Source organism: Elephas maximus, chromosome 13, assembly GCF_024166365.1.
Source record: "Elephas maximus indicus isolate mEleMax1 chromosome 13, mEleMax1 primary haplotype, whole genome shotgun sequence".
NCBI lineage: Eukaryota > Metazoa > Chordata > Mammalia > Proboscidea > Elephantidae > Elephas > Elephas maximus.
The window spans coordinates 47,112,450-47,132,959 of NC_064831.1; the positions used below are offsets into that span (position 1 = coordinate 47,112,450).

Sequence of the window (20,510 nt, forward strand, 5' to 3'; positions counted from 1 at the left end):
AGCAAAATTAAAGGATTAGAGTAAAATTTTTGTAATACACACCAGGATTAAAAGCCTAAATAATCAATAGAAAACTTCAGTTTTCATGGGATGTCTTATTTCTGTAACATTTCACCATAGATTTTATTGATTGCTTTTAGTCTATTATCCTTTCAATTCATTTTTAAATTTCATCTAAAGTATTTAAAAATTTTTATGGTAAATTAATGAGAATGTATTTTCTTTATTAAAATCGTTTCATAGCCAATTTCCAGGAATTGTCTTTATTTCTGGTAGCAAGGTGTAAATGCAATATAATCAAAGATCTTTAACAAGTAAGTTCATTTGCTTTCTCTCAGGTGGGAAATGTCTTTGGTTTCTTATTTTTTCAAATTAATACTTTATGTTATTTCATATACATTCTTAGTAGATGTTTGTCTAATATAGTTCTTTATATTTAGTACTCAAGTGTATTCATGAACTAGTGTCCAGTTTTCTAAATATAATCACGTGAATAGTTCCTTTTACTGCTGAAGCCCACCAGGTTTTTTTTTTCTCTCCACCAAGTGTTTTTTTTTTTTTTTAAATAACTTTGTTGTAGTAGGATATAGAAAACAAAAATATCGCTGTTTTTGTTACAGTTTTTAAGTGACATTAATTACATTCACTGTCTGTGCAGCCATCACCACTGTCTGTTTCCAACATCACTCCAAACAGAAACTCAGTGCCCCCTAAGTAATAAAAAAAAAAAATAATAGCTCCTTGTTTTCCTCTCCCCTAGCCCTTAGCAACTGCTGGTAAACTTCTGTCTCTATACATCTGACTGTTCTAGGTAGTTCACCTAACTGGGATCATACAGTGCTTGTCATCTTTTGTCTGCTTAATTTACTCAGCAGAATGTTTTCGTGGTTCATCTGTTGTAGCATATATCAGAACTTCATTTCTTTTTATGGCTGAATACTAGTCCGTTGTATGAGTATACCACATTAGGTTTATGTACTCATCTGTTTGCAAACTCGAGTTGTTCCACTTTTTGGCTGTTGTGAATAGTATTGCTATGAAGCATGTATCTTTTTGAGGCCCTGTTTTCAAGTCTTTTGAGTGTATATCTGGGAATGGAATTGCTGGGCCATTCGGTAATTCTATGTTAGTCTTTTGACAAACCACCAAACTTTTTTCCACAAGTGCTGCACCGTTTTACATTCCTGTCAGCCACGCATGAGAGTTCCAGTTTGTCTACATCCTCCCCAATATTTGTTATTTTACATTTTTTTTTTTATAATAGCCATCCTATTGGATGAGAGGAAACCCTGGTGGCATAGTGGTTAAGTGCCACGGGTGCTAACCAAAGGTCAGCAGTTTGAATCCACCAGGTGCTCCTTTGGAAACTCTATGAGGCAGTTCTGCTCTGTCCTATAGGGTCGCCATGAGTTGAAATTGACTCAAAGGCAACCGGTATTTTTTTCACTTTATTGAATGAGAAATGGTATCTCATTATGATTTTGGCTTGTATTTCCTTAATGATGTTGGGAGCCCTGGTGGCACAGTGGTTAAGAGCTTGGCTGCTAACCAAAAAGTCAGCAGTTTGAATACACCAGCCGTTCCTTGGAAACCCTGTGGAGCAGTTCTTCTCTCTCCTGTAGGGTCACTATGCATTGGAATCAACTCGACAGCAGTGGGTTTTTTGGTAATGATGTTGAGCATCTTCTCATGGTTTATTAGCCATTTGTGCATCTTTTTTGGAGAAATATCTATTTAAGCCCTGTGCCCGTCTTTTAACTGAGTTGTCTTTTTGTCATTGAATTGTAGGAATTCTTTATGTATTCTGGATATGAAACCCTTATCAGATATATTATTACTAAATATTTTCTCCCATTCTGTAGGTTGTCTCTTTACTTTGTTGATAAAGTCCTTTGGTACACAAAAGTTTTTAATTTTGAGGAAGCCCGGTTTATTTTTTTTCTTTTGTTGCTCGTGCTTTTGGTGTCAGATCTAAGAATCCACGTCCAAAGAAAAGTTTACCTCTATGTTTTCTTCTAAGAGTTTTATGGCTTTAAATCTTGTATTTGGATCATTGATCCATTTTGAGTTAATATTTGTATATATGGTGTGAGGTATGGGCCCAGCTTCATTGTTTTGCAAGTGGTTTTAAAGTGATCATTTATCATCAAAATTGTCTACATGAATTTTGAATATTTTAAATATTTGTGTAATGTCTTCTATTTGTGCCTCTTTACAAAAAGGTAAGAATCACTTCTCATCTTACAGTTTTCTTTAGTTTCACGGTATGAAATTGAGAGGCATAAAAAATGTCCAAGTTTTGGGGTTACATGATTCTGTTTAGAGTATTGGCTTAACTTAGGAGCTCAGGGCGGCAAACCCTGCTCCGTCGGTCTCTGCTGTGGTTGCTGTGAGTGTGCTTGTTGACTAATAGTTAAAATCACTTCTGAAGGACAAAGGTTTGCATTAAACCTGGTGCCAGATCTTCAGGAGACTAATTCCTGCATGTTTGTTGGGTTTCTTATCAAGTGTACGATTAACTAGAAGACAAGGTGCAGTCTGTGTGTGTGTGTATATATGTATATCTCAAGTACGTTTTAAAGTAGCATGTTCTGAAAATGTAAGAATACTGATTTTAATTAAAAAAATTAGTCAATAAATATTCGATTAACTGTTTCTTCTGTTTCTAGGTCTACGTAGGGTCCTTGAAAGACTGTTAAGGTTTTTTTTGTCCTTAAGGAAATTCTGGTCCATTTGGTGAGAGAAGATTTAATAGCTATGAAACAGTTGAGAACTAAGTGATAAATTTTACTTTTTGGTAAATCTTGCTGATTTTAAGTGCAATTTTAAATTCTGGAGTTTTAGAGTGACTGAAGTGAGCTTCATAGAAGTGGTAAAAATGTAAGATAAGGATTTGAAGCTATTGCTCCTGTGGTTTTGACTTGAGCTTAAACTAATCGAGGGAAATGATGTAAGATTTGTTCTCTTTCATTTTAGATAACAGCAGGTTAAGTTACTTACCTGAGACCACTTTTTAGCACTTTTCTACGCTTTCTATTAGGAGAAAATATTTGAGTTTTCCTTCTCTGACAGGTTTCCACCTTACACAGTTTCTGGCTTTTGCAAGTTCTGCTGTATTTATTGAATGTCCACTAAGCTCCATGCTCTGAGCTGGGTTTTGAAGATACAGTGGTGAGCAAGACACATGTAAGCTCATGGAGCTTATTGAAAAAAATTAAAAGAATGAAGAAGGTGAAGTGTGAATATGTTGAGTAATTCAGATTTTTAGTTTTCTTCAGTTGATACAGCTATTTAGCTTTAGATCATTATTATTTACAACACATGTAGTTAAAATGTTCAAACAAAATTTAGATTCCCTATGTTTTGAAAAAATAAAGGTAAATTCACATTTTCTATCTTCTCATGCAGAAGATTCATAAACCATTAACAGCTAATGACTGTCTGGTGGATTTGGCTTTGTGAATGAAACGCCAAGGCACTCCATTTCCGGACGTTCTTGCAAAATTAACCTCAGTAAATACTAAAACACACGCTACTGCTTTCAACTGTATGGTACTACGTTTTGAAAATAAAACCTATACGTATACCTTGATTATGTAGGACATGCCTTAATGTTTCAAGGAAGAAGAATGTAGAAAGCAGACTAAATGAAATCTTCGACTAGAGTTTTAAATTGGTGTGATTCAAAGCAAGATCTGTATCTGAGGGGTAAACAGTGGCTCATCTAATCCAAAAAGTAGCCACTAATTGAAAAGTCATTTATATTCTGTCTTACATTATCTGATGCTTTTGGAGCAGATGTGCGTTCTGAATTAGCTATGAAGTAGATGTTGGAATGAGGTGGCCAGCAGTAATGCTGTGTTGTGGGTGTTAGATGGTCTGGGATTAAAATATGAAGCAATTACTGCAAATGAATGAATTATTGTAGAAAGTGACTATACAGAGTGACTATAGAGAGAATGAAGGTCAGACGACATGTTCGAAAGCATGTTGGAAGAATACAGAATTAGTATTAATGCAAGGCTTTTATTAGAAATAGCAGTAGTATTGAGAATTTGCACATTCCTGGTTTGGTGGTTTTCTGTGAACCGTGATGGATATTCGGCCTCCTCCCGTCACCTGTGTCTCCTTGGTTACTCTTTGGCCACTCATGCTGCTGTGCCGTCCAGGGTTAGCAAAAGGGAGATTAACCAGCAGTACACAGAGTAAATAAAGACATGGATGTTTGGGGAACTTCCGTCCTTTGTAGTCAGTAGAGCTGATAGAAGATGGCGGTTAGGGAAGACTGTAGAGGGAAAACAGACAATTATGCAAACTTTTTTTTTAATAGAAAAAAATGATCCCACAATTCCTTAGCCCAAAACCTTGAGCTTGGGTTTGTTTTGGAATTGAGAGTTTTTCAGATTTTAAAAACTGGATTAGGAGTATGCACTTCAGATAATCTAACACCCCCAGAGGGATCTACAGCTGAACCTTATAATCAGATACATTTCTGAATTGAAATATTAACCTGAACATTGAGTGCGGTAAATGAAGATTATGATTAACCTCTCTTAAGTTCAGGTCAGGTTTACTGCTGAGTAAGTTGTGAAAAACTTTGGTTTTTTAAAGAACTTTTTGGATTTTGTTTTAATATTCCCTGGGATCTGTAGCACTGATGCCTATGGAGAGGGGAAGAGATACTGTCCTTCTGTTTGGATCTTCATGAACCATAAATGTTTCTGGGTGAAATGATGTGAAGTATGTAAATATAGAAAGTATAATTTAGAGAGAGTACTTGTGTGTGTGTTTGTGCTTGTGAAAGAGAGAGAGGTACGTGATGAGGACAGGGATGTGGCGAGCTGGGCCCCCTAGCACTGTTCCACCCCTGTGATCACTCAGGGTTTGGTTACTAAACCGGTGTGAAATAAAACCTTAATTGCAGTTTCACAGCTGTGTTAGCACTTCTGCTCATCACCAACAAATTCTCTTGATAGAGAGAAAACCTAGAAATTCCAGACTACTAAAATTACAGATATTCTGTCTGCCATACAAAGTAATGGTAAAAAACATTTTAAACAGCCACTACTGTTATGGCTTAAACTACTGTTTTCCTAATTCTGAAGGAGTGAGAAATGTTTTCCGTAGTATGTAGGCACCCAAAGAAGCCGTTTCATCTTTAATAAATAGCAGAGGGACTGTGGTTCAAGACAGGAAATGAAGAATGTCTGCATCAATTGAAATGGCAACAAGAGTTTATCATTAGGTAAGCAGAAACTAATGATCTAAATTGGAAAAAGGCCAGGGCATTGGGGATTTATACCCTACCATTATGAAAAGTCCCAAGAGCTCTCAGGTGACCTCAAGAGGCTTGCACTTTTGTTTGTAAGAACCTTTGTAAGACTGTGTTAAGGCACCATGAAAAATACTCAGGTTTAATATTGCTTAACCATTCAAGTACCAATAAATCTGGTAGAAATGACCCTTTTCCCCTCACTCAGTTATAGCAATAAATGTTAGGCCCTGACAGAATCAGATGAAATGAAGTCTTGGGATGGAGTGCTTACGCATTTTTTAAAAAAATGTGAACATCTTCAGTATTTCTTTAAGATCCTAGATCTTTATAAGCATTACTGTATGAGAAGACATACTTTCATACCCTTCCACTGCTTCTGTGATGCTGTTTTCTTCAACCTCTGTGTTCTTCTTTGCTGACAACAGCAAGTGTGCATACTTAGTGAATTCAGTAAATGCTGATTCCTGCAAGAAGAAAGCTCTTAGGAAGTGAGCTTCCACGTCGTGGAGAGGAAGCACAAAGAATGAGGCAACTGAATGAGCAGTATTGCAAAGAATTACTCAGAAGTGTGTGTCAGAAATATTACTTCCCTCGGGTCTACTAATCTTCATTTGTATGTGGTGGTTTATGTTGGCTTAGCTGGTTATATTCAGATACACATGTAGATGGTAACAGAATGGCATTATCAAATTCTTTTTTTTATACCATATATATATATACATACATACACTTGCAAACATAGTTCTTGTTTCTGTAAAAATATGCTAACAAAATTGAGCCATGTAATTTAAGGTTATGAAATAGATGGTTTTTCGTAAAGAAAAGCTGGTCCTTATATAAAAAAAAAATAATAGCATACCTTTATTTATTCCATGATGCCTACTTGGTGAAATCTATTTTTAATAAATTTTTTTAAGGACACCAAGGCTCTGAATTCTACTACTGTAACCTCTATAATTCTGAGTAATTATTTTTCCTATTTCAATGAGGAGCTGAATGACTGAAAGAATTTATTTCCTGCAGTTTTTCTTAAATGAGAGATTTAGAAGTTACATATGGGAAAACCAAAAAGAATGTCTGTGAGGATGAGGGAATTTCAGTTATCACTTTTTTAAAAAATTAATTTAAATTGAGTGTTTTCGGCAGTGAGCAGAAAGTGGAGAGGAACATTTTGAAGTCATACAGTGATAGTATTCAGTCTTGGTCAGTCCTTTTGTGATGCTATAGATGACTGCAGTTGGAGACTTGAATTCTGAAGGGTTTGTGTATTAGCTGATCCACATATTGTTGGGTTTTCCGTTTGGCTTACATCCTTTTAGAAACAGTTTTAAGAACACATAGCATGAGAGCAGGACCACATGTATTCTGTAAGACGTGAAAACCAGAGATCTATATTTCTAAAAGATGGAATTGGGATTTTGTTCAACATGATAAATAAGTTCCCTTACATTGCTGCTTACATTTTCGTTTTTTGGTGTGTATTATCAGTGTTGACTAAAACTAACTTGAGTATGTTGACAGAACTGGAGAAAAAATTGAGCTTGTGGTGCTAAATAAAATTTAAATGCTACTTTTTAAACTAAAACTTTACCCTTATAGACTGAGTCTGTTATGTATGGTCTGTTTCCATGAGGAAATGTTGATTAAGTAGTTTCCATTTTAGTATTACAGTATGTCCTGTTGTAAGTTGCTGACTGTGTAAAAATCTTTTAAATCAAAAAAAGCAGCTCAGCTTAAACCCCTAGTATTTATTATGGCAGAAACCAGAAATAGACATCTAGCAGTTTTATAATCTATTGAATGCCTGCATATCTTTTGGAGTAAAGTCGTTTTAAAAAGAGGCTGTTGACTATAAAACTTAGTAAGTTACTTTGTACATCCTTATACACAAAGGGTCTTTTCTACTTGATTTACTAAATACATGTCTGCAGTTTAAAAAAAAAACTCCCTCTCTTAGGATGACAGAATTGTCTCTGCCTGGTAGGTCTGTGAGAGATGTTGTCAATCTATGAAATATGCTAATTACAATATAATTCTGATAAAACTTGTTTACATGTAACATTTAGTAGGGTGGGCTTATTTTGCATGAAGCAAAGTCTTGAAAATCAGTTTTCTGTTAACTAAGTAACTCACCTTAGGATTTACTGAGGGTATTTGATCATCCTTGATAAAAGAAAAAAAGAATCTGAATTTGTGAAATTAGTCTACCTTAAAGAAAGATTAAGTTTTTGAGGATAAGGCCAGTTCTCGACTTTGGATGCCTGCTTGTAAAGTGCAGTAATTCAGTATTAAGTGAGGTTAATTCTTTGCCTTTAAGTATTACTGATAGGGTCTGTGGAGTGTTTTGTGTCTGCTGAGTAAAGGCTTGTTTCTTTGTCAATGCCTGTTTCTGTCACCAAGAGGAGGGAGAGGAAGAAAACTCTTGTAGGTGCTGTTTTATACCAGTTTGAGACTTCAGTCATTGCTGAGAAGCTGTGGAATCCTTGCTGCTTTGCAGTAGTTTTGGTACACAACATCATCAATAATTTTTACTTTAAAAAGTTGTTATTTTTGTGCTTTAATGAGATCGGGTTTTTTTTTTTTTTTTTTAACCATTTACCATTGTACTGTAAGGGGAACAGATACGTAATGTCTTTAGAGAAGGGACAAGGTAAAAAAGTGTTTTAGGCTTTGAAGCCATGAAGCAAAATTGAGGATCTAAGGAAGGTTCTCATAAAACCGTTTGAACTATGACCATTTAAAAGTGTAAAAAACATTCTTTGCTTGTGGGCCTGAGAGAATCAGGCAGCTGGCTAGATTGGCCAGTGTGCTGTCGTTTGCCAGCCTTTGCTTTAGAGTGCTATTTGCTTATATTTCATTTACCTATCACAGTTTGTGTGTGTTTAAATCTTTAACAGTTCTTGACATGACTACCTCAAAGGCACTGACACAGACTCTGTGTAACAATCCAAGGACCCAGATTGGAATCCCAGTCTACTGCTGCAGGCGTCTTTTGCTGGCTCCTGGAGGGAGGACTGACCTTGACTTAGTAAAATGTGATACTTGCTGTCTCCCCAGTAAGATGGTTAACTGAGCTTGGGAGTGAACTTAATTCAGCCTTTAAAGGAACAGGACACGGTTGTATTTGGGTCTAGTGCTAGGAGATGAGGACGTGAAGGTTCTGTGGAGGAGGAGGTGTTAGACCTAAAAGCATTGTTTGGCCTTGAAATGTCAAGGCTGGACTCCCAAGTCTAGTTTTCCTTAATCTCGGCTGTATTCCCTGCTTAGTATCCATTTTTCTAACTTCAGAGGTGAAATGAAACAATAGGAGTAAAGGCTGAAAAGATAGTAGAAATAAAATAGCTAAGAGTAAATATCAAAAAGGATTTTATTTTGCTTAATTAAGCGTAAAGATTGTCCTAAAATGTATCCAGCAGGAAAAAACTACTGGAGCTTTGGTATTGCATTGATATTGTTTATTTTTAAGTATATATATATATTTTTTTTAGGGTAAATATTACCCATATTCAGTTTGCGTGTAAAATTTTTCCTGTTAACCCTTGCCTACTTGTGGCTCTTTATGTCTTCAATGAAAGATGTGTTTGGAGCAGAATAGTAGGATAAAATAAGTTCACTGTTTTTCCTCTTCCGGTATCCCTGGATCTGAGCTTAACAGTTTGAAACCTAGGTGTGGGCACCAGGCTGGAGATAACTTCTAATCCTCAGTGAGAATGTGGAACCCACCCCCCTCCTTTGTTCTCTCATGCTCCATTCCCCAAGCAGTCCTGTAATAGTGACAGCATAGACTGCAGGGAGCCCACGGTAGGTAGCTGGAACTCTGAGGAATGAGAACCTTCTTCAGTTGACCAACTCCCATTGCCTTTTTTGTCTCTCTATTTCCATTCTTGGCTCCAAAGCAGTGCAATAGTGTGAGCGTATAGCCAAGCAGGGTACTTAAAGACCCAGCATTCTGGATAGAGAAATGAAAAGGAGAACCTCAGGGAATTAGAAAGTACTGAGATTAGGGAGAGGGAGGAACTTCAGAAACCAAACCCATAACGTGTATGAATTCTGGTGCTCAACCCTGAGCTGTGCATATGTGGACCTTATCCCAATCAGAATACCAAAGAATTTGAGAACTGAACTCACAGACCACAGCCCAGCTTCTAGACTGATCATTGGGTGACAATAAGGTGGGACAGACTCAAATAACATTACAAAAAAAAAGATTTGGAAAATTGAACTAACATTGGAACCTCACCCACAGAAGTTGTGTTAGAACTTGTAGTCTGAACCTAACATATGACTAAACCAAACCAAGATCACTGCTGTTGAGTTGATTCTGACTCATAGCAACCCTGTAAGACTGAGTAGAACTGCCCCATATGGTTTCCAAGGCTGCTACATCTTTCTTCCACAGAGAGGCTGGTGGGTTCAAACCGCTGACCTTTCAGTTAGCAGCTGAGAACTTTTAACCACCATCCTACCAGGGTTCTTTAGCATATTGATTACCTGTTAAAACAAAAATACTAACATTTTACAATCCAAAATTACTCAGCATGTGAATAACGAGGAAAATCTCAACTCAGCGTGGGGTGAGACAATCAACATACACCATCACAAAGATGACACAGATGTTGTTGTTAGATGCCATTGAGTTGGCTCTGACTCATAGCGACCCTATGTACAACAGAACGAAACACTGTCCGGTCCTGAGCTATCCTTACAATCATTGTTATGCTTGAGCTTATTGTTGGAGCCACTGTGTCAGTCCATCTTGTTGAGGGTCTTCCTCTTTTCTGCTGATCCTGTACTTTGCCAAGCGTGATGTCCTTCTCCAGGGACTGATCCCTCCTGACAACATGTCCAAAGTACGTAAGATGCGGTCTCACCATTCTTGCTTCTAAGGAGCATCCTTGTTGTACTTCTTCCAAGACAGATTTGTTTGTTCTTTAGGTAGTCCCTGGTATATTCAGTATTCTTCGCCAGCACCACAATTCAGAGGCATCAGTTATTCGGTTTTCCTTATTCATTGTCCAGCTTTCACGTGCATATGATGCGATTGAAAATACCGTGGCTTGGGTTAGGTGCACCTTAGTCTTCAAGGTGACATCTTTGCTTTTCAACACTATAAGAGCCCTTTGCAGCAGATTCACCCAATGCAATGCGTCGTTTGATTTCTTGACTGCTGCTTCCATGGCTGTTGAATGTGGATCTAAGTAAAATGAAATCCTTGACAACTTCAGTCTTTTCTCTAAATAGACTTTACAGCAGCTGTTATACAGATATTTCAACAAACAATTGTAAATGCTCTGAAACAAATTTTAAAAAGCCTCCACAAAAAATATAAAATATAAAGAAGAACCAAATTGAAATGTTAGAAATGAAAAATGTAATAAGTGGGGGGGAACCCTACTGGACAAGATCAATAGAACAATGGGGATAATAAAAGAAAGAATCGGTGAACTTGAAGACAAATCAATAGAAATTGTTCATTCTGAACAACAAAGAGAAAAGAGATTTTTAAAAAATGAACAAAGCCTTAGGGAACTGTTGGAAAATAATAAAATGTCTAACATTTTAAGAGATTTTGAGAAAGAGTGTGATGTTGAAAATATATTTGAAGAAATAATTTCCGAAAGCTTCGTAAACTTAGTGAAAGATTCAGAGAATCTGAAACAAGAACAAGATAAACCCAAAGAAATCAATGCCCAGAAATATCATAATCTGCTGAAAACTATAAACAAGAAAAAAAAATTTTTTAAATTGAACTTTAGATGAAGGTTTACAGAACAAACTAGTTTCTCATGAAACAGTTAGTACACACGTTGTTTTTATGACATTGGTTAACAACCCCATGACATGTCAATACTCTCCCTTCTTAATCCTGGGTTCCCTGTTATCAGCTTTCCTGTTCCTTCCTACTTTCTAGTCCCCGCTGCAGGGCTAGTGCACACCCCTTTAGTCTTGTTTTGTTCCATGGGCGGGAAAAAAAAAAAAATCTTGAAAGCAGCCAGAAAAAAATGACAGTACTTCTAGGGGATCAGTGATTTGAATGACTGCAAATTTCTCATCTGAGACCATGGAGGCTAGAAGAATGAGGCAAAACATTCTTTAGGTGCTGAAAGAAAAGAACTATTACCAGCAAAGAATATTTTTTAAGAATGAAGGTGACATAAGAACATTTTCAGAGGAAGGAACAACTAGTATTCGTTGCCTGCCAACTTGATGTAAAAGAATTTCTAAGGGAAGTTCTTCAGATAAAAGGGAAAGTGATACCAGAAGAAACTTGGAACATCAGGAATGAAAGAAGGTCAACAGAAATGGTAAATATCTGGGTAAATATCTAAATGAATGAATTATAAGGATCTGCACAAAGCTGGTTCCTATGAGGTGGAGGCCAGAGGTGTTCCAACTGTCCACCTTTTCCAAGCTGCTGTAGCACTCCATCATCTCTAACATCAACTACTCCCTCTCCCTTCAGTACTCTTCCTCCTGTCTCTGGGTTCCATAATTTCTGCAGTGTCTCACAGAAGTCAAGAACCGTATAAAGGAAGTGGCTCACGCGATTCTGGAGCCTGGCAAGCCCCAAATTTGCAGATAGGCACAGACTTCTCTCTGGCTCTCAATCTCTGCCCAAAGGTGCCCAGCTCTCTCACTCTGTGGGCCTGGAAGCCCACTGTCTGTCTCCTGTGGTCTGTGCTGCAGGTCACTCCTGCTGGTCTTTGCTGCCGATCTCTCCTTCCTTGGTGGTGATGGGCTCTTCTCTCTACTCTGGAATTGGCTGTCTTTTAAGCCAAAACTGACCAATCCCCGTGGTGGACGACAGTTATCTTATTTGCACAGTCCTGCCCAGTCACCAAGGTGGGAGTTCCAAGTCCATGGAGAGAAATGCCATGCTTCGTGATTCATCACACCACAATATCAGACTGTTTTTCTCCACTTCATTTCTTTAAAATATATTTGACAGTTGAAAGCATTGTCCGGTGTGGTTTTCATTGTATGTAGATGGTGGTGTTGTGTGCCATGGAGTCTATTCTGACTCTTAGTGACCCTATATGACCGAACAGAACTACCCCAGAGGGTTTCCTAAGCTCAATAACAACTACAGTCCTTACAGAATCAGATTGCCAGGTCTTCTCTCTTATGGAGCCACTGCCAACCTTTTGGTTAGCAGTGAGCACTTAACCAGTGTGCCATCAGAGCTCCATATATATGATATATATTATATATGTTTATATGACATCTCCAAGATAAAAGGAGAAGGAAATGGTAGTAAGGTTTTTATGTTCTACTTAAAGTGGTAAAATATTGATTCCAAGTAGACTGTGAAGAATTAAATATGTATGTTGTAATCCTAGAACCATTATTTAAAAAATAAAGGGATATATTAGAATCACAATAGACAAATTAAAATGAAATACTAAATGCTCAAATAACCCAAAAGAAGGAAGGAGAGGGGAAACAGTACAAGCATTAAAAAATAATAAAATAGTAGATATAAATCCTTACACATCAGTAATTACATTAAAATTTCAAATACTGTGAACACAACAATTAAAAAAAGATTTTTGGGGTACAAAAAAAAATGACCCCATTATATGTTTCATATTAAAAACTTTGACTATATAGGCAGGTTAAATAGGAAGAGTGGAAGAAGATACAGCATGAAAACACTAATCAAAAGGAACCGGTAGTGACTATACTAATAACAAAGTAGACTTCAGAACAAAGAAAGTTATCTAGGATAAAGAGGGCATTACATACAGATAAAGGAATCAGTTTGCCTGTCCTAATTGTGCATGCACCTAACAACAGAGCTTGGAAGTACATGAAGCAAAATCTGGTAGAGCTTGAAGGAGAATGAGATAAACCCACAGTTACGGTTGGAGACTTTAAAACCCATGTCTCAGGAATACGTAGAACTAGTAGGTAGAAATCACCAAAGGGTCTAGAAGGCCTGAACAGCAGCATCACCAACTAGAAAAGTACAGACCAATATTCCTCATGGACATAGTTGCAAAAATTGTGAACAAAATATTGGCAAATTGAATCCAACTACCCATAAAAATAATAGAACACCATTGCCAAGTGGAGTTTATCTTAGAAATGCAGGACTGGCTTGATATCCAAAAATCTATCAGTGTGATCCATCGTTTTTAACAGTGTAAAGACAAAACCCCTCGTGATCATATCGGTTCAGAAAAAGCATTTGACCAAATATAACATCGCTTAATGATAAAATACCTCAGCAAACAAGAAGTAGAAGGGAACCTTCTTAACCTGCTATGGATCATCTACAAAAACTACAGCTAACATCACACTTAATGATGAGGGACTAAATGCTTTTTCCTCATGATTCGAGAACAAGGAAAGGATGTCTACTCTTAACTCTCCGATTCAGTATTACAGTAGAAGTCCTAATCAGTATTAATGTGGCAAGAAAGAGAAATAAGAGGAGTACAGATTGGAAAGGAAGAAATAAAACTGGCGTTTTTCACAGAAAACATGATTGCCTCTGTTGAAAATTCCAAAACATCTCCAAAAAAACACCTAGGACCAATAAATGAGCTTAATAAGGTCATAGGATAAATAAAAAAATGAATCATAGTTATATATGTACTAGCAGTGTAAAATTCAAAATTGAAATTAGAAATACTATTTACAGTAGCTCTAAAGGAATGAAGTACTTAGGTATAAATACAATATACACGTACATGATCTGTATGCTGAAAACTATAAAACAGTTCTGAAGGAAATCAAAGGATACCTAAATGTAGAAGCATGCTGTGTTCATGAATTGGAAGGCTCAAAGTAGTAAATGTCAGTTCTTGCCAGTTTGATCTATAGATATAACACAATCCTAAAAAAAACTCTAGTGTTACTTTTTTGCAGATGTATACAACCTGACCAAACCTTTATATGGACATGTAAAGGAAATAGAAAGGTTCAAACAATTTTGAAAAGCAAGAATAAAGTTGGAGGAATCACACTTTCTTTATTCTAAGAGCTACTTAAATCCATATTAACCCAGACAGTCATGTATTGACAAAGGAGTAGTCACGTAGATCAATTGGAGCGTAATAAAGAGTCCAGAAATAGGATCTCACAAATATGGCAGAGATGCAAAAGCAATTCAGTGGAGAAAGGGTAGTCTTTTCAACAAATGGTGTAGGAATAATTGGACATCCACGCGGGGGGGAGGGGCGAGGGGGCATGCTCAACTTAAATTTACATCTACTGTAAAATTTAACTCCATTTGGGTTGTGAATCTAAATGTAAATTGTAAAACTGTTGAACCTTTAGAAAAAGATGCAGGAAAAAACCTTAATGATCAGGGGTTAAGCAAAGAGTTATTAGACATGACATCAAAAGCATGACCTGTAAAATAAGAAGTTGATAAGCTGGACTTGATGAAGATTAGAAGTTATTGCTTTGTGAAAGATGCTGTCAGGAGAACAAAAAGAACAAGCTAGAGATGAGGAAGAAAATATTTGCAAATCACACATCTTACAAAAGACTGGTATCCAGAATATATTAGGAACTCTTAAAACTCAGCAGTAAGAAAACTGACAACCCAATTAAAAAATAAAAAAAACGAGCAAAAGCTTGAACAAACATTTTAACAAAGATGATTCAAGGATGGGAAATATACATAGGAGAAAATGTTCAACATCACTCCTGTTCCCATTGCCATTGAGTTGATTCCAACTCATAGCGACCCTGTAAGGCAGAGTAGAACTGCCTCATAGGGTTTCCAAGGAATGGCTGGTGGATTCAAACTGCTGACCTTTTGATTAACAGCCGTAGCTCTTAACCACTGTTCCACCAGGGGCCACTAACCCTTAGGTAAATGCAGTTGAAACCATGATGAAATATCCCTGCATGCCTATTAGAACAGCTAAAATAAAAAATTCTGGTAACACCAGGTGCTGGTAAGGACACCAGTCACTGGAACTCTTATACATTGCTGGTAGGAATGCAAAATGGTACAATCATTGTGGAAAACAGTTTGGCAATTTCCTATAAAGTTAAATATACACTTACCGTATGATTTAGTAATTCTACTTCTTGATATTAACCCTAAAAAATGAAAATTTATGTTTACACAAAAATCTGTACACAATTATTTATAGAAGCTGTATTCATAATTGTCAAGAACTGAAAACAACCCAACTGCCCTCCAGCAGGTGAATAGTTAAACAAAATGTGGTACACCCATGCGGTGAAACAGCACTCAGCAATTAAAAACACAAGCTTTTCAGACATGCAGTAAATTGGACGAATCTGAAATGTGTTATGCAGAATAAAGGAAACCAATTTCAGAGGTTAGATACTATGTGATTTTGTTTGTACAACATTCTCAAAAAGGCAAAAGTATGGTGATGGAGAACACATCAGTCCTCGACAGGGGTTAGGTTTGGAGGTAGTGTGTGACTATAGAGGCAAACGTGAGTTTTTTTGGTGTGGTGTAATTGTTCTGAATCTTCATTTGGTGCTGGCTGTATGAATAATCTATATATGTGTTAATGTTCATAGAAGTGAACACCCAAATTTAAAAAACAATGTCAACTTTACTGTATGATAATTAAAAAAATAAAAACAGACAGCAGAGTAGAAGTTAGAGAAGGGACGTGGGCAGGAAAGTTGGTGGTACAGACCAAATTCAAGAATTTGTTTCTGCCTCAAAATAGTTCTGGTTCCAACAATTGCTTCTCTATGGGTAGATGAAAATCAGACACAAGTGATTATTTTTTAGAATGTATTTTAAAGTAAGTTTCTTTTCATATTTTAATCTTTTGCTAAACATTCTCATTTTTCTCTTGTTTTTAATTTGGAGTACTCAGTCACCTAGATAGTAAAATTTGAAAGACAAAAAGTATTTCATATACATAAAATATGTGACCAATTTTCTTTGTCTCTTGAAATGAAATATATTGACAAGAGCTTTCTTTGGTTAATACATGTTTTTTAAAAAGGTTGTTGAATTCTGTTAAAGGTCTATTTCTAAAGGAGGGTCTCTTACTATAAAAGGAGTTTATTTTTGTAATAATGGTGGAAACTCTCTAGCTCTATAAGGAGATTTATTTTGTATATTATCTCCATAGTAACAAAGGACTGGCAAGAACTATTAAGTGGATTTTTAAAATAAAAAAAAATGTTAATTGTATTTTAGATGAAGGTTTACAGAACAAACTAGCTTCTCATTAAACATTTAGTACACATATTTTTTTTAGAACATTGGTTAACAACCCCTGACATGTCAGCACTCTCCCTTCTCAACCTTGGGTTCCCTATTACCAGCTTTCCTGTTCCCTCCTGCCCTCTCATCTTTGCCCCTGGGCTGGTGTGCCCCTTTAGCCTTGTTTTGTTTTATGGGCCTGTCGAATCTTTGGATGAAGGGTGAACCTCAGGAGTGATTTCATTACTGAGCTAAGAGGGTGTCCAGGGCCCATACTCTTGGGGTTTCTCTAGGCTCTGCCAGACCAATAAGTCTGGTCTTTTTTTGTGACTTAGAATTTTGTTCTACATTTTTCTCTGTCCCTGTCTGGGACCCTCTATTGTGATCCCTGTCAGAGCAGTCAGTGGTGGTAGCCAGGTACCATCTGGTTGTGCTGGACTCAGTCTGGTAGAGGCCGTGGTAGTTGTGGTCCATTAGTCCTTTGGACTAATCTTTACCTTGTGTCTTTAGTTTTCTTCAATCTCCCTTGCTTGTGAAGGGGAGAGACCAGTGAAGTATCTTAGATGGCTGCTCACAGGCTTTTAAGACCCCAGATGCTACTCAACAAAGTAGAATGTAGAACATTTTCTTAATAAACTGTGTCATGCCATTTAAGCTAGATGTTCCCTAAGACCATGGTCCAGTTTTCCTTTTGACCTCGTATAAGCTATTTTAGTTCTTGAGGTTTTTTTTTTTTTTAACATGTAAAATAAGGGGTAATTTGGGTTTTTTTCAGTGCCCCTTTTCATAGCCTGGTTTTGTTTTTATTATCTTCTTCATTAATGATTTCTAGTTCTGTACACCAAATCTTTCTTTCGTTCCACTAAAGGATCATCTGTGTAATATTTACCGTGGCCAAGGCTTGGCTTTTATTCTTCATTTCCTTCAGTCTCTTACCACTGAAATTCTACTTTTATTGCTTTATTTATTTTGCAGGCATTTTTTTACTATGCTTTTGCAGGCATATTTTTTACTATGCTTTTGCAGCTATGTTTTTTATAGTCATAAATTTTGGCACTTTAAAATTAGTTATTTGAATGCTTTTATTTATGTCTCAGTGCCCAGGAACCCCCAAAATTGTATAAGTTTTTATAGGTTTCACAGTTTTGAATACATTTCAGTAATATTCGTGGTGTAGTGGTAAATTTTTTTTTTTTTTAGTGGTTAAGAGCTATGATGGCTGCTAACCAAAAGGTCGGCAGTTTGAATCCACCAGCCCTTCCTTGGAAACCACGTGGAGTGGTTCTACTCTGTCCTGTAGGGTTTCTGTGAGTCAGAACTGACCCGATGGCAGCAACCTTTTTACTTTCACCAAATAAGGAACATTCTGCACAACCTCATAGCCATTACCACAACAAAGAAAACTAACAACAGTTCCCCTAAGAGCATCCCTACATACGTTTCCTGATTGTCCTAAAAATGTCCTCCACGAGTTCTTTTTAAAATGCCTATTGCATTTGATTGTTACATATTTTCAGTTTCTTTTAATTTAAAACAATTCTTACTACTGATTTTTTAAAGAAAGCAGAACATCTGGATTTGTCTGATTGTTTGTTGAATTGTCATTTAATATGTTCCATGATCTCTCTTTTCAAAAAACATTAAACTTGTTTTTGTCAGTAATTCTTTGCAATGGATGCTGTGTATAACATAACATCAGGAGGCACATAATATTGAATGGTTGTTAATTTGACCTGCTCCTGTAGTCTGTTCTCAAGATTATCTTTCTTCTGAGAGTTCATTGGCGAAATTAAAAGGAAAGGATTGCCACTCTCCCTAGAAAGTCCCAGAAATAAAAGAATGGACCCAGGTGTGGAATGTATTGTGATAAGCCTGGAATAACTCACTGGACTGAAGGAGAACATGAAGCTGTTTCTAGAAAGAGAGAGAGAGAGAACAGTGAGCCTTGAATTTGGATTTAGCGTATGGGTTGAGGAACTTCCCCAAGTTCGTAAGTACAGAGTGCTGTTTGTTGAGATTCAGAAGTCAGTCCTGGGCATCACCTTGTACTTACTGCTCCAGAAGGGAAATATTGGGAGCTGTCTCTATAGGTAGAGACACTGTAGTGATAATGGTGGTTTGTATGTGCGTGTTAGGGAGGCCCAGTAACCTGTTCCACGTGCCCATTTGAGAAAGCAAATGCTTGTTCCACAATCCACCCTCCAGAAAACTGAGAACAAATAGGAATAACCAAATACTCTTTCAGAAAAATAAAATTCTCTTTTTCCTCCTCAGGTGAGGCATTCTTAAAATCACATTCAATCACAGTTGATGTTTAGATTACTTGACATATCAAGTCTGTTAAAACAGAAATGTCCATCTAACACATATATTTTTGTATTCATAAACCTGGGATTTCTTTCTGTGTAGAGCCATCCACCCATATTGACTGCCTATAATTTATTAACTCTTCCATGTATGTGTGTGTGTAGATAGATATAGCACAAGGTACTCAACTAGCAAAATAGGGTTATCAGTTAAGCATGTCGTTTCTAGAGAGTCCTACACAGGTATATCCCAATACAAAATGAAAGCTAAGTGATTTGAAAAAAGTTCCTAAAAGCTTTCTATTTCACTGACAAGCTGTCACTCTAAGGAGACCCAGTGTCCATTCAGAATGTATGAAACTTCAAGTTTACACAGATAAACAAATATGGTGTGTGAAGCTTCTGCTGCACTCCCTACCTTCTGCCGTCAAGTCGATTCCGACTCCTGGTGACCATGTAGGACAAAGTAGAGCTGCCCCATAGGAATTCCAAGGCAGTAATCTTTATGGAAGCAAACTGCCACATCTTTCTCCTGTGTAGTGGCTGGTGGGTTCAAACTACTGACCTTTCAGTTAGCATCTGAGCACTTTAACCACTGCACCACCAGGGCTCCTCATGCTGCACTAGTTGTACATGATATTGTAGCAGTTTATAAAGTAATGATTATTTCCTAATGGATCTTATATGAGGAAACTAATCAACATTTACTTATTTTTTGATAAGTTTTTCAGCAAATTCCTACTTTCTGTGAGTTGAGGGTAATCTGGAGGTGGTGTGGTGTTGGGTAATGGGTTACCTACATGTCCACTGGTCCTCAGGTGGGTGTGCAGAACGAGGAAGGAAGTTAGATGGTGTGTTCCTATGTATCTTCTGTGCTTTCAGCTTCTCTCCTCCCTGCTTGGTTGGACTCCAAGCAAACTTAAAATCAGAGGGATGCTTTTCCTGTGGTCCCACTTGGTAGAGACTTATCGGCTTAGATGCATCAGTCTCCATTCATTTTGAGGGATAAATAGGCTATTGATCTTTCCTGAGGAAAATAATTTTTGTTGTCAGTAATGAAATTCCTATAAGGATCAACTCTCAGTTCAGGTTATAATAAACTAAAATTCTGACTTTTGCCATACTAACATATCCCCATAACTTCAGTTTCTAGTCATGTCTGTTGGGTCGAAATCTTAGTTGCATGCTGTCTGGCAACAGTACACTGCAATCTGGGCATAAAGGAGAATTACAGATAATGCAAAATTTTCAGGATTTTATGAAGTCTATGAAAGGGCTGCTGGAGAACAGTTCCCATTGGAGAACAGCTCCAGTCATGTGCAAAGCTATGTGTAGGTAAGGTTCTGAGAGAGTTAGACTAGTTAACAATTATAGAAAAGAAAATTGCTAAGAGGATGACTCAACAGATGCTTCAGAAAAAAAATGGTTTGATCATTCCCGAAGCCAACTGTTCAAACAAAGATTAGACTAGACTATAAGACATAAACGGATACTTGTGAAGAATGTGCTTCTTAGATCTAGTAGATACATGATATTAAATGGGCAGCTCCTGTCTGGAGGTGAGTTGAGAAGACAGGGACAGGAGCTGGTTGAATGGACATGGGAAATCTGGGGTGGAAAGGAGGAGTGTGCTGTCACATCATAGAGAGAGCAACTAGGGTCCCATAACAATGTGTATATAAATTTTTGTGTGAGAAACAAATTTAAGCATAAACTTTCACTTAAAGCATGGTAAAACAATAATAATAAAAGAGTGGTTTGAGTATCA

The 20,510-nt window shown here is 36.9% G+C and overlaps 1 protein-coding gene across 7 annotated transcripts in view; it reads left to right on the forward strand.

Annotated features, from left to right (window-relative positions):
* Positions 1 to 20,510, forward strand: part of TCF12 (transcription factor 12) — a 340,913-nt gene that overhangs the window by 46,547 nt on the left and 273,856 nt on the right. The gene's annotated exons all lie outside the window — the stretch shown is intronic.